The sequence below is a fragment of the Pristiophorus japonicus genome, chromosome 2 (genome assembly GCF_044704955.1).
Source record: "Pristiophorus japonicus isolate sPriJap1 chromosome 2, sPriJap1.hap1, whole genome shotgun sequence".
Classification (NCBI taxonomy): Eukaryota; Metazoa; Chordata; class Chondrichthyes; family Pristiophoridae; genus Pristiophorus; species Pristiophorus japonicus.
The window spans coordinates 4,009,809-4,035,592 of record NC_091978.1 but is presented as its reverse complement, the minus strand read 5'-3'; the positions used below and the strand labels follow the sequence as shown (position 1 = coordinate 4,035,592).

The window sequence follows — 25,784 nt, the reverse complement described above, 5'->3', positions numbered from 1 at the left end:
TACAGGTCTTCACGGTAGAAGACACTAAAAACATAGAAAATAGGTGCAGGAGTAGGCCATTCAGCCGTTCGAGCCTGCACCACCATTCAATAAGATCATGGCTGATCATTCACCTCAGTACCCCTTTCCTGCTTTCTCTCAATACCCCCTGATCCCTTTGGCCGCAAGGGCCATATCTAACTCCCTTTTGAATATGTCCAACTAACTGGAATCAATAACTTTCTGTGGTAGAGAATTCCACAGGTTCACCACTCTCTGGGTGAAAACATTTCTTCTCATCTCGGTCCTAAATGGCTTACCCCTTATCTTTAGACTGTGACCCCTGGTTCTGGACTTCCCCAACATCGGGAACATTCTTCCTGCATCTAACCTGTCCAATCCCATCAGAATTTTATATGTTTCTATGAGATCCCCTCTCATTCTTCTAAATTCCAGTGAGTATAAGCCCAGTTGATCCAGTCTTTCCTCATATGTCAGTCCTGCCATCCCGGGAATCAGTCTGGTGAACCTTCGCTGCACTCCCTCAATAGCAAGAACGTCCTTCCTCAGATTAGGAGACCAAAACTGAACACAATATTCCAGGTGTGGTCTCACCAAGGCCCTATACAACTGTAGTAAGACCTCCCTGTTCCTATACTCAAATCCCCTCGCTATGAAGGCCATCATGCCATTTGCTTTCTTTACTGCCTGCTGTACCTGCATGCCAACTTTCAATGACTGATGTACCATGACACCCCGGTCTCTTTGCACCTCCCCTTTTACTCATCGGTCATCATTTCGATACTAATCTGCCTTCCTGTTTTTGCCACCAAAGTGGATAATCTCACATTTATCCACAGTATACTGCATCTGCCATGCATTTGCCCATTCACCTAACTTGTCCAAGTCCCCCTGCAGCCTCTTTGCATCCTCCTCGCAGCTCGCACTGCCACCCAGCTTAGTGTCATATGCAAACTTGGAGATATTACATTCAATTCCTTCGTCTAAATCATCAATGTATATTGTAAATAGCTGGGGTCCCAGCAATGAACCCTGCGGCACTCCACTAGTCACTGCCTGCCATTCTGAAAAGGACCCGTTTATTCCCACTCTTTGCTTCCTGTCTGCCAACCAGTTCTCTATCCACATCAATACATTACCCCCAATACCATGTGCTTTAATTTTGCACACTAATCTCTTGTGTGGGACCTTGTCAAAAGTCTTTTGAAAGTCCAAATACACCACATCCACCGATTCTCCCTTGTCCACTCTACCAGTTACATCCTCAAAAAACTGCAGAAGATTTGTCAAGCATGATTTCCCTTTCATAAATCCATGCTGACTTGGACCGATCCTGTCACTGCTTTCCAAATGCGCTGCTATTACAGCTTTAATAATTAATTCCAGCATTTTCCCCACTACCAATGTCAGGCTGTTTTCTCTCTCCCTCCTTTTTTAAAAAAAGTGGGGTTACGTTAGCTACCCTCCTGTCCATAGGAACTGATCCAGAGTCGATAGAATGTTGGAAAATGATCACCAATGCATCTACTATTTCTAGGGCCACTTCCTTAAGTACTCTGGGATGCAGACTATCAGGCATTGGGGATTTATCGGCCTTCAGTTCCTTCAATTTCCCTAACACCATTTCCTGACGAATAAGAATATCCCTCAGTTCCCCCTTCTCGCTAGACCCTCAGTCCCCTAGTATTTTCGGGAGGTTATTCATGTCTTCCTTAGTGAAGACAGAACCAAAGTATTTGTTCAATTGGTCTGCCATTTCCTTGTTCCCCATTATGAATTCACCTGATTCTGACTGCAAGGGACCTACATTAGTCTTCACTATTTTTTTTCTCTTCACATATCTATGGAAGCTTTTGCAGTCAGTTTTTATGTTCCCTGCAAGCTTACTCTCATATTCTATTTTCCTAATTAAACCCTTAGTCCTCCTCTGCTGAATTCTAAATTTCTCCCAGTCCTCAGGTTTTCTGCTTTTTCTAGCCAATTTATATGCCTCTTCCTTGGATTTAACACTTTCCCTAATTTCCCTTGTTAGCCACGGTTGAGCCACCTTCCCTTTTTTATTCTTACGCCACACAGGGATGTAAAATTGTTGTAGTTCATCCATGTGATCTTTAAATGTCTGCCACTGCCTATCCACCGTCAACCCTTTAAGTATCATTCTCCAGTCTATCCTAGCCAATTCACGTCTCATACCGTTCCCAATAGTGGATAATCAAAGGGCTATAAGTCGGGAGGAACTTAATACAATCACGATCACTAAAGAAGTAGTACTTGGTAAAATAATGGGACTAAAAGCAGACGTCCCCCGGACCTGATAGCTTACGTCCTAGGATCTTAAGAGAAGTGGCTATAGAGATAGTGGATGCATTAGTTGTAATTTACCAAAATTCCCTGGATTCTGGGGAGGTCCCAGCAGATTGAAAAACCGCAAATGTAACGTCACTATTTAAAAAAGGAGGCAGACAAAAAGCAGGAAACTACAGACCAGTTAACCTAACATCTGTCATTGGGAAAATGCTGCAGTCCGTTATTAAGGAAGCAGTAGCAGGACATTTGGAAAAGCATAATTCAATCAAGCAGTCAGCATGGTTTTATGAAAGGGAAATCATGTTTGATGAACTTGCTAGAGTTCTTTGAGGATGTAATGAGCAGGGTGGATAAAGGGGGAACCACTGGATGTGGTGTATTTGGATTTCCAGAAGGCACTCGATAAGGTGCCACATAAAAGGATACCGTACAAGATAAAAATTCACGGGGTTGGGGGCAATATATTAGCATGGATAAAGGATTGACTAACTAACAGAAAACAAACAGAGTCGGGATAAATGGGTCATTTTCCAATTGAGGAGAAATTTCTTCTCTCAGAGGGTTGTAAATCTGTGGATTATATTCCCCAGAGAGCTGTGGAAGCTGGGAGATAGACAGATTTTTGAGCGATAAGAGAGTGAAGGGTTATGGGGAGCGAGCAGGGAAGTGGAGCTGAAACCATGATCGAATCAGCCATGATCTTATTAAATGGCGGAGCAGGCTCGAGGGCCAGGTGGCCTACTCCTGCTCCTATTTCTTACGTTCTTATCTCCGATCAAACCCATTAATTTCTATCTGCACTATTGATTCAACTATTTTATTGCGAATGCTTTGCGCATTCAGATATAGTGTCTTTAGCTTTGACTTTTTTCTATTTTTCCCTGATGTCACCTTATTCACTGATTACCTTTGTTCCTGAGCCACTCGGCTTATTTTTACCCAAACCTCTGGTCTGCTCTGGAGCCTTGGAAGTTCTCTTGCTGCTTTTAAATTTACTCTTTTCAGAATGCTTCCATCCACCGTTCAGTAGATAAGAGTGGATAAGAAGGACCTATTCGTCTTAGCAGAGAGGTCAATATCTAGGGGGCATAGATTTTAGTCAGCATGGATTTGTTAAGGGAAGGTCGTGTCTGACTAACTTGATTGAATTTTTTGAGGAGGTAACCAGGAGGGTCGATGAGGGCAGTGCGTATGATGTAGTGTATATGGATTTTAGCAAAGCTTTTGATAAGGTCCCACATGGCAAACTAGTCACGAAAGTAAAAGCACATGGGATCCAGGGCATAGTGGCAAGTTGGATCCAAAATTGGCTCAGAGGCAGGAAGCAAAGTGTAATGGTTGATGGGTATTTTTGTGACTGGAAGGCTGTTTCCAGTGGGGTTCCACAGGGCTCAGTGCTAGGTCCCTTGCTTTTTGTGGTATACATCAATGACTTGGACTTAAATGTTGGAGGTATGATTAAGAAGTTTGCAGATAACACTAAACTAGGCTGTGTGATTGATAATGAAGAAGAAAGCTGCGGACTGCAGGAAGATATCAATGAACTGGTCAGGTGGGCAGAACAGTGGCAAATGGAATTCAATCTGGAGAAGTGTGAGGTAATGCATTTGGAGAGGTCTAACAAGGCAAGGGAATACACATTAAATAGTACGACACTAAAAAGTGTAGAGGAACAAAGGGACCTTGGAGTGCATGTCCACAGATATCTGAAGGTAGCAGGCCAGGTAGATAAGGTGGTTAAGAAGACATATGGAATACTTGGCTTTACAAGTCAAGACATGGAATACAAGAGCAAGGAGGTTATGCTTGAACTGTATAAAACACTGGTTAGGCCGCAGCTGAAGTACTGTGTGCAGTTCTGGTCACCACGTTACAGGAAAGATGTGATTGCACTGGAAAGGGTGCAGAGGAGATTTACAAGAATGTTGCCTGGACTGGAGAATCTTGACTATAAAGGAAAGATTGGATATGCTGGGACTGTTTTCTTTGGAATAGAGGAGGGTGAGGGGAGACCTGATTGAGGTGTATAAAATTATGAGGGGCCTGGATAGAGTGGATAGGAAGGACCTGTTTCCCTTGGCAGAGGGGTCAACAATCAGGGGGCATAGATTTATAGTAATTGGGGGCAAGTTTAGAGAGGATATGGAGGGGAAATGTCTTCAACTAGAGGGTGGAATTCACTGCCTGAAAGGGTGGTAGAGGCAGAAAGCTTCACCACATTTAAAAGATACTTGGTTGTGCATTTAAAGTGCTATAACCTGCAGGGCTACGAACCAAGAGCTGGAAAGTGGGATTAGGTTGGATAGCTCTTGGTCGGCCGGCGCAGACACGATGGGCTGAAATGGTCTCCTTCTGTGCTTTACATTTCTATGATTCTATGATATGAAGGATATATTTGCCGCAGAGGGAGTGCAACGAAGGCCCACCAGACCGATTCCTGGGATGGGGGGGGGGGGGGGTTGTCCTCGGAGGAGAGGTTGAGTAGACTAGGCCTGATCTCACTGAAACATACACATTTCTGACAGGGTAGATGTTGCCTCTGGCTGAGGAGTCTAGAACCAGGGGTTACAGTCTCATAATAAGGGATCAGCCATTTAGGACTGAGATAAGAAGAAACTTCTTCACTCAGAGGGTGATAAATCTTTGGAATTCTCTGCCCCAGTGGGCTGTGGAGGCTCAGTCTTTGAGTATATTCAAGACAGAAATAGATAGATTTTTGGATATTGAAGGATCAAGGGATATGGGGATAGTTTTGAGGTAGAAGATCAGCCATGATCTTATTGAATGGCGGAGCAGCTCGAGGTGGCGAGTGTCCTAATCCTGCTCCTAATTCTTACATTCTTATATTATATTCTTCTCAGTCTTTCTATCAAAATGCATCACTTCACACTTTTCTGATTAAACTTCACCTGTCACGTGAACGCCCATTCCACCAACCTGTCTATATCTTCCTGAAGTCTATCGCTATCCTCCTCACTGTTCACTATACTTCCAAGTTTTGTGGCATCTGCAAGTCTTGAAATTGTGCCCTGTACACCCACATCCAAGTCATTAATATATATCAGGAAAAGCAGTGGTCCTGGTACCGACCCCTGGGGAACACCACTATATACCTTCCTCCAGTCCCAGAAACAACCGTTCACCACTATTCTCTGTTTCCTGTCACCGAGACAATCCGTATCCATGCTGCCACTGTCCCTTTTATTCCATGGCCTTCAACTTTGCTGCTATGCCTATTGTGTGGCACTTTATCGAACACCTTTTGGAAATCCATGTACACCATACCAACTGCACTGCCCTCATCAACCCTCCCTGTTACCTCATCAAAAAACTCAAATCAAGTTGTTTGAATAAGATTTGCCTTTAACAAATCCGTGCTGGCTTTCCTTCATTAATCCACCCCTATCCAAGTGACTGTTAATTATGTTCCTGATCACTGTTTCTCAAAGCTTCCCCACTACCGAGGTTAAACTAAGCGGCCTGTAGTTGCTGGGTTTATCCTGTAACATTTGTAATTCTCCAGTCCTCTGGCACCACCCCTGGATCTAAGAAGGATCAATACCTCCGTGATTTCCGCCCTCAGATCAATACCTCCGTGATTTCCGCCCTCAGATCCCTCACCATCCTAGGATGCATCCCATCTGCTCCTGGTGATTTATCCACTTTAAGAACAGCCAGCCTTTCTAATACCTCTTGATCAATTTTTATCCCATCAAGTGTCTCCACTACCTCCTCCTTCATTATGTCTATGGCAGCAATCCTCTTCCTTGGTGAAGACAAATGCAAAGTCCTCATTTAGTCCCTCAGCCTCCATGTGTAGGTCTCCTTTTTGGTCCCTAATTGGCCCCACTCCCCCCCCCTCTCCTCTGACTATTTACTATTTATAAGCCTATAGAAGACTTTAGGATTCCCTTTTATGTTGCCTGCCATTCTATTCTCATACCCTCTCTGCCCCTTTGAGTTTCTTTTTCACTTCTCTGGTCTTTCTATATATGTTTCATCATCGAGGGAGCTCTGACTTCAGTTATCCTACCGTTCCTTCATCGTCGCTGGGTCAAACTCCTGGAACTCCCTCCCCAACAGCACTGTGGGTCTACCTTCACCTCACGGACTGCAGCGGTTCAAGGCGGGGGCTCACCATAACTTCTCAAGGTGCAATTAGTGATGGGAATTAAATACAGGCCTTGCCAGCAAAGTCCTCCTCATGAACATCTGGGAACATGTGCCAAAATTGGCAAAGCTGCCCCACAGCCTAGTCATGCAACAGCCTAAAATAGTCATACTCTCCTGGCAACAGGTAAAACATGTGCAAGGAAACCTGCTGCTGATTACCACCTCCTGCCCTCCCTCAGCTGAGGAATCAGTATCCTCCATGTTGAACACCACTTGGAAGAAGCACCGAGGGCAACAAGGCCACAGAATGTACTCTGGGTGGGGGACTTCAGTGATTATCACCGAGAGTGGCTCGGTAGCACCATTACTTGACCTCGTCCTCACCAATCTACCCATCGCTGATGCATCTGTAATGTCATCTTCACCGAGGCGTACGAAGGCATGGGCCTTACACTAAATATCCGTAAGACAAGGGGGTCCTTCACCAACCTGTCCTCGCCATGCAGCACTGCCCCCCCAGGCATCAAGATCCATGGCCCATTTCCAATACCTCGGGAGCCTCTTATCAACAAGAGCAGACATTGATGACGAGATTCAACACCGCCTCCAGTGCGCCAGTGCAGCCTTCGGCCGCCTGAGGAAGAGAGTGTTCGAGGATCAGGCCCTCAAATCTGCCACCAAGCTTATGGTCTCATCATCATCATCATCATAGGCAGTCCCTCGGAATCGAGGAAGACTTGCTTCCACTCCCAAAGTGAGTTCTTTAATGGCTGAACAGTCCGATACGAGAGCCACAGACCCTGTTACAGGTGGGACAGATATTCGTCGAGGGAAGGGTCGGTGGGGCTGGTTTGTCGCGCGCTCCTTCCGCTGCCTGTGCTTGACCTCTTCACGCTCTTTGTGTTGAGACTCGAAGAGCTCAACGCCCTCCCAGATGTACTTTCTCCACCTCGGACGGTCTTTGGCCAGGGTCTCCCAGATGTCAGTGGTGATGTCGCACTTTACCAGGGAGGTTTTGAGGGTGTCCTTATAACGTTTCCGCTGTACTCCTTTGGCTCATTTACCATGAAGGAGCTCTGCATAAAGCATTTGCTTAGGGAGTCCCGTATGTGGTATGCAAACTATGTGGCCTGCCCAGCGAAGCTGATCATGTGTGGTCAGTGCTTCAATACTGGGGATGTTAGCCTGGTCGAGGACACTGATGTTGGTGCGCCTGTCCTCCCAGGGGATTTGCAGGATCTTGCGGAGACATCGTTGGTGATATATCTCCAGCGACTTGAGGTGTAGACAGGGCTGTAGTAATACCCACCCTCCTGTATGGCTCAGAGACATGGACGATATACAGTAGACACCTCAAGTCGCTGGAGAAATACCACCAACGATGTCTCCGCAAGATCCTGCCAATCCTCTGGGAGAACAAACGCGCCAACGTTAGCGTCCTCGAACAGGCCAAAATCCCCAGCATTGAAGCACTGACCACACTCGATCAGCTTCGCTGGGCAGACCACACTGTTCGCATGCCAGACACGAGACTCCCAAAGCCAGCGCTAGCCTCGGAACTCCTTCACGGCAAACGAGCCATAGGTGGGCAGCGGAAGTGTTACAAGGACACTCTCAAAGCCTTCTTGCAATACCTGGGAGTCCCTGGCCAAAGACCGCCCTAAGTGGAGAAAGTACATCCGGGAGGGTGCTGAGCACCTTGAGTCTCATTGCCGCGACCATGCGGAAACCAAGCGCAGGCAGCGGAAAAAGTGTGCGGCAAACCAGTCCCACCCATCCTTTCCCTCAACGACTATCTGACTCACCTGTGACAGGGATTATGGCTCTCGTATTGGACTGTTCATTCAACCGAAAAACTCATTTTTAGAGTGGAAGCAAGACTTTCTCGATTCCGAGGGACTGTCTAAGATATGATGAATGTCATCGAAACACATAAGATTCTGAGGGGGATTAACAGGGTAGGTGCCGAGAGGTTGTTTCCCCCGGGCTGGAGAGTCTAGAACTAGGGGGCACAGTCTCAGGATAATGGGTTGGTCATTTAAGACGGAGATGAGTGTTGTGCATGTATAATACAAGTATACTACCAGTTACATAAGACTGCTGGATGTACCTTCACACTGTATACACTATGCTTGTACCACCAGAGGGTGCAACTGGTGGAGACCAAACCAGTGTTTTATAAAGGTTCATCATAACTTCCTTGCTTTTGTACTCTTATGCCTCTATTTATGAAGTCTAGGATCCATTATGCTTTTCGAACTATTTTCTCAACCTGCCCTGCCACCTTCAATGATTTGTGAAAATATACCCCCGGTCTCTCTGTTCATGCACCACCTTTGTGAATTATACCCTTTAGTTTATATATCCTCTCCTCGTTCTTCCCACCAAAATGTATCACTTTGCACTTTTCTGCATTAAATTTCATCTGCCACGTGCCCGCCCATTCCACCGGCCTGTCTATGCCGTCCTGAAGTCTATCACTACCCTCCTCACTGTTCACTATACTTCCAAGTTTTGTGTCATCTGCAAGTTTTGAAATTGTGCCCTGTACACCCACATCCAAGTCATTAATATATATCAGGAAAAGCAGTGGTCCTGGTACTGACCCCTGGGGAACACCACTGTATAACTTCCTCCAGTCCCAGAAACAACCGTTCACCACTACTCTCTGTTTCCTGCCACTGAGACAATCCGTATCCATGCTGCACTGTCCCTTTTAGAAACATAGAAATTAGGTGCAGGAGCAGGCCATTCAGCCCCTCAAGCCTGCACCGCCATTCAACAAGATCATGGCTGATCATTCAACCTCAGTACCCCTTTCCTGCTTTCTCTCCATACCCTTTGATCCATTTGGCCGCAAGGATCATATCTAACTCCTTTTTGAATATATCTAACGAACTGGCCTCAACAACTATCTGCGGTAGAGAACTCCACAGGTTAACCACTCTCCGAGTGAAGAAGTTTCTCCTCATCTCGGTCCCAAATGCCCCTATTCTTAGACTGTGAACCCTGGTTCTGGAACTCCCCAGCAACGGGAACATTCTTCCTGCCTCTAACCAGTCCAATTCCATCAGAATTTTATATGTTTCTATGAGATCCCCTCTCATTCTTCTCAACTCCAGTGGATACAAGCCCAGTTGATCCAGTCGCCCCTCATATGCCATCCCGGGAATCAATCTGGTGAACCTTCGCAGTACTCCCTCAATAGTAAGAACGTCCTTCCTCAGATTAGGAGACCAAAACTGAACACAATATTCCAGGTGTGGCCACACCAAGGCCCTGTAAAACTACAGTAAGACCTCCCTGCTCCTATACTCAAATCCTCCAGCTATGAAGGCCAACATGCCATTTGCCTTCTTCACCGCCTGCTGTACCTGCATGCCAAACTTCAATGACTGATGTACCATGACACCCAGGTCTCGTTGCACCTCCCCTTTTCCTAATCTGTCACCATTCAGATAATATTCTGTCTTCGCGTTTTTGCCACCAAAGTGGATAACCTCACATTTATCCACATTATACTGCATCTGTCATGCATTTGCCCACTCACCTAACCTGTCCAAGTCACCCTGCAGCCTCTTAGCATCCTCCTCACAGCTCACACCGCCACCCAGCTTAGTGTCATCTGCAAACTTGGAGATATTACATTCAATTCCTTAATCTAAATCATTGACGTATATTGTAAATAGCTGGGGTCCCAGCACTGAACCCTGCGGCACCCCACTGGTCACTGCCTGCCATTCTGAAAAGGACCCGTTTATTCCGACTCTCTGTTTCCTGTCTGCCAACCAGTTCTCTATCCACGTCAATACATTACCCCCAATACCATGTGCTTTAATTTTGCACACCAATCTCTTGTGTGGGACCTTGTCAAAAGCCTTTTGAAAGTCCAAATACACCACATCCACTGGTTCTCCCTTGTCCACTCTACTAGTTACATCCTCAGAAAATTCCAGAAGATTTATCAAGCATGATTTCCCTTTCATAAATCCATGCTGTCTTGGACCGATCCTGTCATTGCTTTCCAAATGCACTGCTATTTCATCTTTAATAATTGATTCCAACATTTTCCCCAGCACCGATGTCAGGCTAACCGGTCTATAATTCCGTTTTCTCTCTCCCTCCTTTTTTAAAAAGTGGTGCTACATTAGCTACCCTCCAGTCCATGGGAACTGATCCAGAGTCAATCGAATGTTGGAAAATGATCACCAATGCATCGACTATTTCTAGGGCCACTTCCTTAAGTACTCTGGGATGCAGCCTATCAGGCCCTGGGGATTTATCCACCTTCAATCCCATCAATTTCCCTAACACAAAATCCTGACTAATAAGGATTTCCTTCAGTTCCTCCTTTTCGCTAGACCCTCGGTTTCCTAGTATTTCTGGAAGGTTATTCCTTAGTGATGATGAGTAAGTGTTGGTGGTTCGAGGAACTTCGGCTCAGGTTTGATGAGCTGGAGTCAGAGCTTCGGACACTGCAATACATTAGGGAGGGAGAAAGTTACCAGTCGCACCCCGTAGGTTAAATACTTCAGATTTGGTGTGTGGTCAGGGACAGGAGGGTGTGACTATGAGTGAGGCAGGTATGGGGATCCAGAAGGTAGCATTGGAGGAGCCTCAGCCCTTGCAGCCTGTGTGAACGAGAGCAGGGACTGCAGGGAGGAAGAGCAAACTGACCATAGAACCGTGGTACAGGGCGCCATTCAAGTGGGAGGTGAGTAAAAAGTTAGAGAACTGGTTGGCAGACAGGAAGCAGAGAGTCGGAATAAACAGGTCCTTTTCAGAATGGCAGGCAGTGACTAGTGGGGTGCCGCAGGGCTCAGTGCTGGGACCCCAGCTCTTTACAATAGACATTAATGATTTGGATGAAGGAATTTAGTGTAATATCTCCAAGTTTGCAGATGACACTAAACTGGGTGGCGGTGTGAGCTGTGAGGGGGACGCCAAGAGGCTGCAGGGTGATTGGACAGGTTAGGTGAGTGGGCAAATGCATGGCAGATGCAGTATAATGTGGATAAATGTGAGGTTATCCACTTTGGTGGCAAAAGCACAAAGGTAGATTATCTGAATGGTGGCAGATTAGGAAAAGGGGAGGTGCAGCAAGACCTGGGTGTCATGATACATCAGTCATTGAAGGTTGGCATGCAGGTACAACAGGCGGTGAAGAAGGCAAATGGTATGTTGGCCTTCATAGCGAGAGGATTTGAGTATAGAAGCAGGGAGGTCTTACTGCAGTTGTACAGGGCCTTGGTGAGGCCTCACCTGGAATATTGTGTTCAGTTTTGGTCTCCTAATCTGAGGAAGGATGTTCTTGCTATTGAGGGAGTGCAGCGAAGGTTCACCAGACTAATTCCAGGGATGGCTGGACTGTCATACGAGGAGAAACTGGATCAACTGGGCCTTTATTCACTGGAGTTTAGAAGGACGAGAGGGGATCTCATAGAAACATACAAGATTCTGACGGGAATGGACAGGTTAGATGCAGGAAGAATGTTCCCGATGTTGGGGACGTCCAGAACCAGGGGACATAGTCTTAGGATAAGGGGTAGGCCATTTAGGGCTGAGATGAGTAGAAACTTCTTCACTCAGAGAGTTGTTACCCTGTGGAATTCCCTGCCGCAGAGAGTTGTTGATGCCAGTTCATTGGATATATTCAAGAGGGAGTTAGATATGGCCCTTACGGCTAAAGGGATCAAGGGGTATGGAGAGAAAGCAGGAAAGGAGTACTGAGGGAATGATCAGCCATGATCTTATTGAATGGCAGTGCAGGCTCGAAGGGCCGAATGGCCTACTCCTGCACCTATTTTCTATGTTTCTAAAGAAACATTGTAGTGGTAGGGGACAGTACCATTAGGGGGTTAGATACAGTTCTCTGCAGCCGAGAGCGTGAGTCCTGAAGGCTGTGTTGTCTGCCCGATGCCAGGGTTAAGGACATCTCCTCGGGGCTGGAGAGGAACTTGGAGTGGAGGGGAAAGATCCAGTTGTCGTGGTTCACATAAGTATCAATGACATAGGTAGAACAATGAAAGAGGGTCTGCTGAGGGAGTATGAGCATTAGGGGCTAAATTAAAAAGCAGAAGGTAATAATCTCTGGATTACTACCTGAGCCACGAGCAAATTGGCATAGGGTCAATAAGAGAGATGAACACATGGCTCAAAGACTGGTGTGGGAGAAATGGGTTTCAATTCCTGGGGCACTGGCACCAGTACTGGGATAAGAGGGAGCTGTTCCGTTGGGACGGGCTTCACTTGAACCAGGCTGGGACCAATGTCCTGGTGAATCGAATAACTGGGGCTGTAGATAGGGATTTAAACAAAATAGTGGGGGTGAGGGTTCAGGTGAGGGGAAATTTAGAAAGTTAGAGAGAAAGCACAAGGCAATAATGCAGGGTAGCGATAGGGGTAATAATAACCAGTGTGACAGGAAGGGGCAGAGCGTACAAACATAAGAGTGCACCAGCAAATAGGGTCAGAGTAGGGAAAAATGGTAAAAAAATAATATTCCATGGCCTTCAACTCTGCTGCCAAGCCTATTCTGTGGCACTTTATCCAATGCCTTTTGGAAATCCATGTACACCACAATGCAGTCCTTACTATTAGGGGGATCAAGGGGTTTGGCAAGAAAGCAGGAATGGGGTACTGAAGTTGCATGTTCAGCCATGAACTGACTGAATGGCGGTGCAGGCTCGAAAGGCCGAATGGCCTACTCCTGCACCTATTTTCTATGTTTCTACAACAACTGCACTGCCCTCATCATCCCTCTCTGTTACCTCATCAAAAAACAAGTTAGTAAAACACGATTTGCCTTTCCTTAAATAATCCATACATGTCTAAGTGACTGTTAATTTTGTCCCGGATTATCGTTTCCAGAAGCTTGCCCATTACCGGGGTTAAACTGACCGGCCTGTAGTTACTGGGTTATCCTTACACCCTTTTTTGAATAAGAGTGTAAGATTCACAATTCTTTAGTCCTCTGGCACCACCCCCGTATCTAAGAAGGATTGTAAGATTTTGGCCAGTACCTCTGCAATTTCCACCTTTACTTCCCTCAGCATCTTAGGATGAATCCCATCCGGTCCTGATGACTGATCTACTTTATGCACAGCGAGCTTTTCTCGTACCTCCTCTATCATTCTGCTACTTGTCCCCTGACTCTACATGTTCTAACCTTAGCCGTAAGTATTCTACTCGGTACCTCATCGAAGGCCTTTTGAAAATCCAACTATATTGAGTTTACATAAAAACCGAAGAAATAGGAGCAGCAGTTAGCCATTTGGCCCCTCAAGCCTGCTCCGCCATTTAATAAGATAATGGCTGATCTGATCTTGGCCTCAGCTCCACTTCCCTACCCGCACCCCATAACCCTTTATTCCCTTATCGTTCAAAAAACTGTCTATCTCCACCTTAAATATATTCAATGATCCAGCCTCCACAGCTCTCTGGGGCAGAGAATTCCAAAGATCTATGACCCTCAGAGAAGAAATACTTCCTCATCTCAGTTTTAAATGAGAGACTCCTTATTCTTAAACTTTGCCCCCTAGTTCTAGATTCCCCCATGAGTGGAAACATTCTCTCTGCATCCACCTTGTCGAGCCCCCTCAGTATCTTATATGTTTGAAGATCACCTCTCATTCTTCTAAACTCCAATGAGTACAGGCCCAACCTGGTCAACCTTTCTTCATAAGACAACCCCTTCATCTCAGGAATCAACCGAGTGAACCTTCTCTGAACTACCTCCAATGCAAGTATATCCCTCCTTAAATATGGAGACCAAAACTGTACGCAGTACTCCAGGTGTGGTCTCACCAAGTTTGCAGATGATGCAAAAATTAGCTGCGTGGTTGATAATGAAGAAGAAAGCTGTAGACTGCAGGAAGATATCGGCCCAGAAATTACTGCCTCCCGGGTCCGTACGGAGTGTGTACGGACCCGGGAAGGCATCACAAAAGCCGGATTTCAGCGCACAATGCGCATGCACAAGCCGATTTTTGTGATCGGTCAAGCTGGAGCTTGATAGATCCTCCGTATATCGGGAGTGAGGACATTTGCACGGGTAAGATTGCGGGATTTACTCATATTCTGCACCCGATAAAAGCAGGCGCATAGCCAACTGTTACAGCTGTAAGAGTTTTAAAATACACAAAAACATTTTAAAATAAAATTATAAAAACACATTTTATTGTTAAAAACCCTCCCCACTACGGTACGTTTGTTTTAAAACAATAATTTTAAAAACTTGTTTAAAAAAAAATCAGAAAAATATATATATTTTTTTAATAACACATAAATAACTTAAATTAATAAAAATATGGAGTATTTTTTAATTAGTGTTTGGTGTGTTTGGGGGGGTTGTTAAGATAGGAGAACATACTTTACCTGATTGGCTGCCGACAGCCATGTGACTGCAGCTCCAGCCCTACGTGTGTCCTGACGAGCACGCGCTGCGACGCGCAGTCAGTGGAGGCCTCAGGATCGGGAACTCGCATGGGCACAGCAGCTTCAGGTAAGTGCGCATCTTTAAGTTTTTCCCTCGATCGCCCGTGGGAAGCAGCCGACCGGGATTTCTGGGCCATTAATCAACTGATCAGGTGGGCAGAACAGTGGCAAATGGAATTTAATCCAGAGAACTGTGAGGTAATGCATTTGGGGAGCGTTAACAAGGCAAGGGAATACACATTAAATGGTAGGACACTGAGAAGTGTAGAGGAACAAAGGGACTTTGGAGTGCATGTCCACAGATCCCTGAAGATAGCAGGCCAGGTAGATAAGGTGGTTAAGAAGGCATACAGAATACTTGCCTTTATTAGTTGAAGCACAGAATACAAGAGCAGGGAGGTTATGCTTGAACTGTATAAAACACCGGAACCAATGTCCTAGGGGGAGTGTTTGCTAGTGCTGTTGGGGAGGAGTTAAACTAATATGGCAGGGGGATGGGAACCAATGCAGGGAGACAGAGGGAAACAAAATGGAGACAGAAGCAAAAGACAGAAAGAGATGAGTAAAAGTGGAGGGCAGAGAAACCCAAGGCAAAAAACAAAAAGTGCCACTGTACAGCAAAAGTGTAATAAAAAGGCAAGCCTGTAAGCTCGGTGCCTCAAGGCAATGAGTATTCGGAACCCAGGAGAGGGCTCTGAGCTAGTTAGAGTGGGCGAGAGCGCAGATGAACAGGACCCCAAGAAAGAATGCAAAAGGCAGGAGGCAACAGAACAGAATAGCACTGGGGTAAGTGTAAACCAAAACTGATAGGAAGGGACAATATGTATGAAGATAAAGGGGCTGCCGAAGGGGTCAAAACTAAAAATCGTGGTTTAAAAACTAGTATTAAAACACTCTACCTAAACGCACGCAGCATTCGAAAAAGTAAATGAGTTGACAGCACAAATCATTACAAATGGGTATGATTTGGTGGCCATTACAGAAACATGGTTGCAGGGTGGCCAAGACTGGGAATTAAACATACAGGGGTATCTGACGATTCAGAAAGATAGGCAAGAAGTGAAAGGAGGTGGTGTAGCTCTGTTAATAAGGGATGATATCAGGGCAGTTGTGAGAGACGATATTGGCTCTAATGAACAAAATGTTGAATCATTGTGGGTGGAGTTTAGAGATAGTAAGGGGAAAAAGTCACTGGTGGGCGTAGTTTATAGGCCCCCAAATAATAACTTCGCGGTGGGCGGACAATAATCAAGGGAATAATGGAGACATGTGAAAAAGGAACGGCAGTAATCATAGGGGATTTTAACCTACATATCGATTGGTCAAATCAAATCGCACAGGGTAGCCTGGAGGAGGAATTCATAGAATGCATACGGGACTGTTTCTTAGAACAGTATGTTACAGAACCTACAAGAGAGCATGCCATCTTCGATCTGGTCCTGTGTAATGAGACAGGAATAATAAACAATCTCCGAGTAAAAGATCTTCTCGGAATGAGTGATCACAGTATGGTTGAATTTGTAATACAGATTGAGGGTGAGGAAGTAGTGTCTCAAACGAGCATACTATGCTTAAACAAAGGGGACTACAGTGGGATGAGGGCAGAGTTAGCTAAAGTAGACTGGGAACACAGACTAAACGGTGGCACAATTGAGGAATCGTGGAGGACTTTTAAGGAGCTCTTTCATAGTGCTCAACAAAAATATATTCCAGTGAAAAAGGGCGGTAAGAGAAGGGATAACCAGCCATGGATAACCAAGGAAATAAAGGAGAGTATCAAATTAAAAACCAATGCATATAAGGTGGCCAAGGTTAGTGGGAAACTGGAAGATTGGGAACATTTTAAACGACAGCAAAGAATGACTAAGAAAGCAATAAAGAAAGGAAAGATAGATTACGAAAGTAAACTTGCGCAAAACATAAAAACAGATAGTAAAAGCTTTTACCGGTATATAAAACGGAAGAGAGTGACTAACGTAAATGTTGGTCCCTTCGAAGATGAGAAGGGGGATTTAATAATGGGAAATGTGGAAATGGCTGAGACCTTAAACAATTATTTTGCTTCGGTCTTCACAGTGGAAGACACAAAAACCATGCCAAAAATTGCTGGTCACGGGAATGTGGGAAGGGAGGACCTTGAGACATTCACTATCACTGGGGAGGTACTGCTGGACAGGCTAATGGGACAAGTCCCCTGGTCCTGATGAAATGCATCCCAGGGTATTAAAAGAGATGGCGGAAGTTATAGCAGATGCATTCGTTAAAATCTAGCAAAATTCTCAGGACTCTGGGGAGGTACCAGCGGATTGGAAAGCAGCTAATGTAACGCCTCTGTTTAAAAAAGGGGGCAGACAAAAGGCAGGTAACTATAGGCCGGTTAATTTAACATCTGTAGTGGGGAAAATGCTTGAAGCTATCATTAAGGAAGAAACAGCAGGACATCTAGATAGGAATAGTGCAATCAAGCAGAAGCAACAGGGATTTATGAAGGGGAAATCATGTTTAACTAATCTACTGGAATTCTTTGAGGATATAACGAGCATGGTGGATAGAGGTGTACCGATGGATGTGGTGTATTTAGATTTCCAAAAGGCATTCGATAAGGTGCCACACAAAAGGTTACTGCAGAAGATAAAGATACGCAGAGTCAGAGGAAATGTATTAGCATGGATTGAGAATTGGCTGGCTAACAGAAAGCAGAGAGTCGGGATAAATGGGTCCTTTTCGGGTTGGAAATCGGTGGTTAGTGGTGTGCCACAGGGATCGGTGCTGGAACCACAACTGTTTACAATATACATAGATGACCTGGAAGAGGGGATAGAGTGTAGTGTAACAAAATTTGCAGATGACACAAAGATTAGTGGGAAAGCGGGTTGTGTAGAGGACACAGAGATGCTGCAAAGTGATTTAGATAGGTTAAGCGAATGGGCTAAGGTTTGGCAGATGGAATACAATGTCGGAAAATGTGAGGTCATCCACCTTGGGAAAAAAAAAACAGTAAAAGGGAATATTATTTGAATGGGGAGAAATTACAACATGCTGCGGTGCAGAGGGACCTGGGGGTCCTTGTGCATGAATCCCAAAAAGTTATTTTGCAGGTGCAGCAGGTAATCAGGAAGGCGAATGGAATGTTGGCCTTCATTGCGAGAGGGATGGAGTACAAAAGCAGGGAGGTCCTTCTGCAACTGTATAGGGTATTGGTAAGGCCGCACCTGGAGTACTGCATGCAGTTTTCGTCACCTTACTTAAGGAAGGATTTACTGGCCTTAGAGGGGGTACAGAGACGATTCACTAGACTGATTCTGGAGATGAGGGAGTTACCTTAAAGACTTCGTTGAAGTTCAGAAGGATGAGGGGGGGATCTTATAGAAACATTTAAAATCATGAAAGGGATAGACAAGATAGAGGCAGAGAGGTTGTTTCCACTGGTCGGGGAGACTAGAACTAGGGGGCACAGCCTCAAAATACGGGGGAGCCAATTTAAAACCGAGCTGAGAAGGAATTTCTTCTCCCAGAGGGTTGTGAATCTGTGGAATTCTCTGCCCAAGGAAGCAGTTGAGGCTAGCTCATTGAATGTATTCAAATCACAGATAGATAGATTTTTAACCAATAAGGGAATTAAGGGTTACGGGGAGCGGGCGGGTAAGTGGAGCTGAGTCCACGGCCAGATCAGCCATGATCTTGTTGAATGGCGGAGCAGGCTCGAGGGGCTAGATGGCCTACTCCTGTTCCTAATTCTTATGTTCTTATGTTCTTATGTTCTTATGTTCTTATGTTCTTATGTTCTTATGTTCTTATGTTCTTATGTTCTTATGTTCTTGGCCACAGCTGGAGTACTGCGTGCAGTTCTGGAAAGATATGATTGCACTGGAGAGGATACAGAGGAGATTTATGAGGATGTTGCCTGGACTGGAGAATTTAAGCTATGAGGAAAAATTGGATAGGCTGGGTTTGTTTTCTTTGGAACAGAGGAGGCTGAGGGGACCTTATTGAGGTGTACAACATTATAAGGGGCCAAGATGAGAGTGGACAGGAAGGATCTATTTCCCTTAGCAGAAGGGTCAACAACCAGGGGGTATAGATTTAAAGTAATTGGTAGACGTTTTTGGGAAATTTCTTCATCCAGAGGGTGGTGGGAATCTGGAACTCGCTGCCTGAAAGGGTGGTTGAGACAGAAACCCTCACCAAATTTTAAAAAGTACTTGAATGTGCACTTGAAGTGCTGTAAGCTACAAGGCTACGGACCAAGAGCTGGAAAGTGGGATTAGGCTGGGTAGCTCTTAATCGGCCGGCGCAGACACGATGGGCCGAAATGACCTCCTTCCATGCTGTAAATTCCTATGATTTCCCATTACTCGATCCTGCAGTGTTCCCTCTCTTGTCTTTACAGATTGTCCAAGAAACGATTCCTGCACACTCATAAGAACATAAGAAATAGGAGCAGGAGTAGGCCATAAGGCCCCTCGAGCCTGCTCCGCCATTCAATAAGATCATGGCTGATCTGATCATGGACTCAGCTCCACTTCCCGGCCCGCTCCCCATAACCCCTTATCGTTTAAGAAACTGTCTATCTCTGTCTTAAATTTATTCAATGTCCCAGCTTCCACAGCTTTCTGAGACAGCGAATTCCACAGATTTACAACCCTCAGAGAAGAAATTTCTCCTCATCTCTGTTTTAAATGGGCGGCCCCTTAGTTGAAACATCCTCTCTGCATCCCCCTTGTCAAGCCCCCTCATAATCTTATACGTTTTGATAAGATCACCTCTTATTCTTCTGAATTCCAATGAGTGGAGGCCCAACCTCCTCAACCTTTCCTCATAAGTCAACCCCCTCATCTCCGGAATCAACCTAGTGAACTTTCTCTGAACTGCCTCCAAAAGCAAGTATATCCTTTCGTAAATATGGAAACCAAAACTACACGCAGTATTCCAGGTGTGGCCTCACCAATACCCTGTATAACTGTAGCAAGACTTCCCTGCTTTTATACTCCATCCCCTTTGCAATAAAGGCCAAGATACCATTGGCCTTCCTGATCACTTGCTGTACCTGCATACTAACCTTTTGTGTTTCATGCACAAGTACCCCCAGGTCCTGCTGCACTGCGGCATTTTGCAATCTTTCTCCATTTAAATAATAACTTGCTCTTTGATTTTTTTCTGCCAAAGTTCATGACCTCACACTTTCCCACATTATACTCCATCTGCCAAATTTTTGCCCACTCACTGAGCCTGTCTATGTCCTTTTGTGGATTTTTCATGTCCTCCTCACAAATTGCTTTTCCTCCCAATTTTGTATCGTCAGAAAACTTGACTCCATTCCCTCTGCCCCTTTCACTAACTCTTAATTTATTTGGGGCAAGTTAAAATCTCCCAGGATTATCATTCTATGTCATTTACTCATTTCACATATTTGCTGACATATTTCTTCCTCCACCTCCTTTCCACTATTAGGTGGTCTGTAGCGTGATCGATCCCTTCTTAGCTTTTATTTCAATCCATATAGATTCTGTTTTCAACCTTCTATTACACAGGATAGAAATCACAAAGAAACAGGCCATTCGACCCAACCAGTCCATGCCGGTGTTTATGCTCCACTCGCGCCTCCTCCAGTCTTTCTCCATCTAAATCTATCAACAGAACCCTCTATTCCCTTCTCCCCCATATGCTTGTCTAGCCTCCCCTTAAATGCATCGATACTATTCGCTTCAACCACTCCCTGTGGCAGCGAGTTCCACATTCTCACCACTCTGGTGAAGAAGTTCCTTCTGAATTTACTATTTAATTGCTTGGTGATTATCTTATATCGATGGCTTCTAGTCTCGCAGTTCCCCACTAGTGGAAACACACTCTCTCTCTCTCTCTCTCTCTCTCTCTCTCTCTCTCATAGAAACATAGAAAATAGGTGCAGGAGTAGGCCATTCGGCCCTTCGAGCCTGCATCGCCATTCAATGAGTTCACGGCTGAACATGCAACTTCAGTATGCCATTCCTGCTTTCTCGCCATACTCCTTGATCCCCCTAGTAGTAAGGACTACATCTAACTCCTTTTTGAATATATTTAGTGAATTGGCCTCAACAACTTTCTGTGGTAGAGAATTCCACAGGTTCACCACTCTCTGGGTGAAGAAGTTTCTCCTCATCTCGGTCCTAAATGGCTTACCCCTTATCCTTAGACTGTGACCCCTGGTTCTGGACTTCCCCAACATCGGGAACATTCTTCCTGCATCTAATCTGTCCAATCCCGTCAGAATTTTAAACGTTTCTATGAGATCCCCTCTCATTCTCTCTCTATCTACTCTAACAAAAACCTTTCAGAATTTTAATGATCTCGATTGGACCAACCCCTCAGCTAGTTTTTCCAAGAGAGAAGGGACACTGGGCTAAAATTTCCTCTCAGCCCGCCAGCGCCCGATCGCCGCCCAAAACACCGCTAACACTGGGAAGATTGTCGCCGGCGAAAACTTACCCCAAAAAATAAAAAAATCCGGCAAGCCCCGTTCTGGGCGAAAAAGTGCAATTTGGATGGTTCGTAAACAAAATGGGCGAAAACATTTTTAAAAATCAGTAACAATTTACCGCGAGGCTGCGGGTTGGACCTATCAGAAAAATAAAAATAATTTTTCAAAAATCCAACTAAAAAAATGTAAAAAAACATTCCCAAGACACTTTAAAACTAAATCACCACAACACATTTTTAAAATAATTAGTTAAAACCAATTACTTTTTCTTGAAGAGCTACTCACCGACTGCCCAGCTCCGCTGATCACCGGGGGCAGATATTTTAAACTTACCTTCGGGTCACCGTTGAGCCAAATATCGCGCCAGGGCGATCTGAGGTCGGTGTACGCTGGCGGTCCGCTCCCCAGCGGTACCTCAAAACCACCGGCGTAACTCAGGTAAGGAAATTTTCACCCACCTGAATACCGCCCACAATGGCCAATACTGCCCAGAAACCGGGCGGTAAGCCATGGGAAACTCTTGTCCCCAGTCTGTTCACCCTTTCCTGATAGGTAAACCCTCGCATTCCTGGTATCATTCTTGTAAATCTTTTTTGTACCCTCTCCAGTGCCTCTATATCCTTTTTATAATACGGCGACCAGAACTGTATGCAGTACCTGTACTCCAAGTGTGGTCTAACCAAAGTTCGATACAGGTTTAGCACAACTTCTCTACTTTTCAATTCAATCCCTCTAGAAATAAGCCCTAGTGCATTGTTTGCTGTTTTTATGGCCTTGTTAACCTGTGTCACTACTTTCAGTAATTTGTGTATTTGTACTCCGAGTTCCTTTTGCCACTCTACCCAACTTCAATTTGTATTTTCCAAGTCATAATGTGACCTACATAATTTTATTACCAAAATGTAATACCTTACATTTGTGTGTTGAATTTCATTTGTCACTTATATGCCCATTCTGCATGTTTATTAATGCATTCTTGTCATTTGTTGCAGTCCTCCTCAGTATTCACTATCGCCCCCAATTTAGTGTCATCTGCAAATATAGAAATTGTGTTTTTGATTCCAAAGTCTAGTAAGCTATGGCTCTTTTTTTCAATTGCCATTATGTTATCTCTAATTAGTACAGATACCCCACCCTGCCTATCCTTTCGGATTAAATTGTAAGTTGCAATAATTAGTTGCCAGTCCTGCTCTTTACGTAGCCATGTTTTAGTTATTCCCACTAACTCCAGTTCCCCATTTGGTTTTGGCGCCTGTGCACATTGCTGTACCGAAAGTTTAATTTGTCTTTAATTGTGGTTCCTAATATTCCTTCGAAGCTTCGCATTCTCTGCCGGTCCTACACAGCCCAGGAATTACTTTTCTAAAAAGGTCAATTTTGCGCATGTGCGAAACTGTGAATAGGTCGATAATCGATTATACTCGATATTTTATGACAGGATTATATCACCTACCTGAGCGCAGTAATCAATTATACTCGATATTCTATGATAGGATTATATCACCCACCTGAGCGCAGTAATCGATTATACTCGACATTCTATGACAGGATTATATCACCTACCTGAGCCCAGTAATCGATTATACTCGATATTCTATGACAGGATTATATCACCCACCTGAGCCCAGTAATCGATTATACTCGATATTCTATGACAGGATTATATCACCCACCTGAGCCCAGTAATCGATTCTACTCGATATTCTATGACAGGATTATATCACATATCTGAGCCCAGTAATCGATTATACTCGATATTCTATGACAGGATTATATCACCCACCTGAGCCCAGTAATCGATTATACTCGATATTCTATGACAGGTTTATATCACCTATCTGAGCCCAGTAATCGATTATACTCGATATTCTATGACAGGATTATATCACCCACCTGAGCCCAGTAATCGATTATACTCGATATTCTATGACAGGTTTATATCACCTATCTGAGCCCAGTAATCGATTATACTCGATATTCTATGACAGGATTATATCACCCACCTGAGCCCAGTAATCGATTATACTCGATATTCTATGACAGGTTTATATCACCTACCTGAGGACGGGAATCGATCATAGTCAATATTTTATGAAAGGCTGAGCCCACCTACCTGAGCCGGTATTCGATTATAGTCGATGTTTTATGACAGGATTACCTCACGAACCTAAGGCAGAATCGATTATACTCGATATTCTATGACAGGATTACCTCACCTACCTGCGGACGGCAATCGATTATTGTCGACATTCTCATTTTATTTCGCATTTTTTCCGACCCGCGAAGCAGACAAACCCCAACTTCCGGTTGTGACCGACAACCCGCCTCCCGTAACGGCCAATCAGGGCGCGAGCCTGTCGTGATGGACACTCGGCTCCACCAATGGGCGCGGAGCGCAGTGAGGGAAGGTGGGCGGAGCTTGAGAAGCAAAAATAGAAATTGTCCCAGAGAGAGAGAATGTGAGAGAAGGAGGGAGAGAGAGATTGAGATAGAGGGATAGAGAGAGAGAGAGAATGTGAGAATGTGAGAGAGGGAGCTAGTGATAGAGAGATAGAGATAGAGGGATAGATAGAGAGAGAATGTGAGAGAGGGAGCTAGTGATAGAGAGAGAGAATGTGAGAGAGCGAACTAGTGCTGGAGAGATAGAGATAGAGGTATAGATAGAGAGAGAATGTGAGAGAGGGAGCTAGTGATAGAGAGATAGAGATAGAGGGATAGATAGAGAGAGAATGTGAGAGAGGGAGCTAGTGATAGAGAGATAGAGATAGAGGGATAGATAGAGAATGTGAGAGAGGGAGCTAGTGATAGAGAGATAGAGATAGAGGGATAGAGAGAGAGAATGTGAGAGAGGGAACTAGTGCTAGAGAGATAGAGATAGAGGGATAGATAGAGAGAGAGAGAATGTGAGAGAGGGAGCTAGTGATAGAGAGTTAGAGATAGAGGGATAGATAGAGAGAGAGAGAGAATGTGAGAGAGGGAGCTAGTGATAGAGAGATAGAGATAGAGGGATAGATAGAGAGAGAGAGAATGTGAGAGAGGGAGCTAGTGATAGAGAGATAGAGATAGAGGGATAGAGAGAGAGAGAAAATGTGAGAGAGGGAGCTAGTGATATAGAGATAGAGGGATAGATAGAGAGAGAGAGAGAATGTGAGAGAGGGAGCTAGTGATAGAGAGATAGAGATAGAGGGATAGATAGAGAGAGGGAGATAGAGATAGAGAGACGGAGATAGAGAGAATGTGAGAGAGGGAGATAGAGATAGAAATAGAGGGATAGAGAGAGAGAGAATGTGAGAGAGGGAGATAGAGATAGAGATAGAGGGATAGATAGAGAGAGAGAGAGAATGTGAGAGAGGGAGCTAGTGATAGAGAGATAGAGATAGAGGGATAGATAGAGAGAGAGAGAATGTGAGAGAGGGAGATAAAGATAGAGATAGAGAGATGGAGATAGAGAGAATGTGAGAGAGGGAGATAGAAATAGAGGGATAGAGAGAGAGAGAATGTGAGAGAGGGAGATAGAGATAGAGGGATAGATAGAGAGAGAAAGAGAATGTGAGAGAGGGAGCTAGTTATATAGAGATCGAGGGATAGATAGAGAGAGAGAGAGAATGTGAGAGAGAGAGATAGGGATAGAGAGAGGGAGATAGAGCGAATGTGAGAGAGGGAGATAGAGATAGGGAGGTAGAGATAGAGAGATAGAGATAGAGGGATAGATAGAGAGAGAGAATGTGAGAGAGGGAGATAGAGATAGAGGGATAGATAGAGAGAGTGAATGTGAGAGCGGGAGATAGAGATAGAGAAATAGAGATAGAGGGATAAATAGAGAGAGAGAGAAAATGTGAGAGAGGGAGCTAGAGATAGATAGATAGAGAGGGATAGATAGAGAGAGAGAGAATGTGAGATAGATAGAGATAGAGGGACAGATAGAGAGATAGAATGTGAGAGAGGGAGATAGAGATAGAGAATGTGAGAGAGGGAGATAGAGATAGAGGGATATAGATAGATAGATCGAGAGAGAGAGAGAATGTGAGAGAGGGAGCTAGAGATAGAGATAGAGGGATAGATCGAGAGAGAGAGAGAGAATGTGAGAGAGGGAGATAGAGATATAGGGACAGACAAAGAGAGAGAATGTGGGAGAGGGAGATAAAAGGATAGAAAGATAGAGATAAAGGGATAGATAGATAGAGAAAGAATATGAGAGAGGGAGGGAGAGAGAATGCGAGAGAGAGAATGTGAGCCAGGGAGAGAGATAGAGAGAGGGAGATAGAGATAGAGATAAAGGGATAGAGAGAGAGAGAAAAAGAATGTGAGAGACTCAGATAGATATAGGGATACATAGGTAGAGAGAATGTGAATGAGGGAGATAGAGGGAGGTAGATATAGAGAGAGAATGTGAGCTAGAGAGAGAGATAGCGAGACGGAGATGAAGATAGAGAGCGACACAGGGAGAGACTATAAGAAAGAGAATGTGAGA

General features: G+C 44.8%; 1 protein-coding gene across 10 annotated transcripts in view; it reads right to left on the bottom strand.

Annotated features, from left to right (window-relative positions):
- Window positions 1-23,612, bottom strand: part of fbxo41 (F-box protein 41) — a 248,309-nt gene extending 224,697 nt beyond the window's left edge. For 8 of the 10 annotated variants that reach the window (XR_011588477.1, XM_070866554.1, XM_070866561.1 and 5 more), the window contains exon 1: window positions 23,534-23,612. The gene's annotated coding sequence lies outside the window, so the exon portion shown is untranslated. Of the gene's footprint in view, window positions 1-14,796; window positions 14,859-23,529 lie in introns of those variants that run through there. The other 2 variants (XM_070866560.1, XM_070866556.1) reach the window with 2 other exon arrangements.
- Window positions 23,613-25,784: the final 2,172 nt, after the last annotated feature.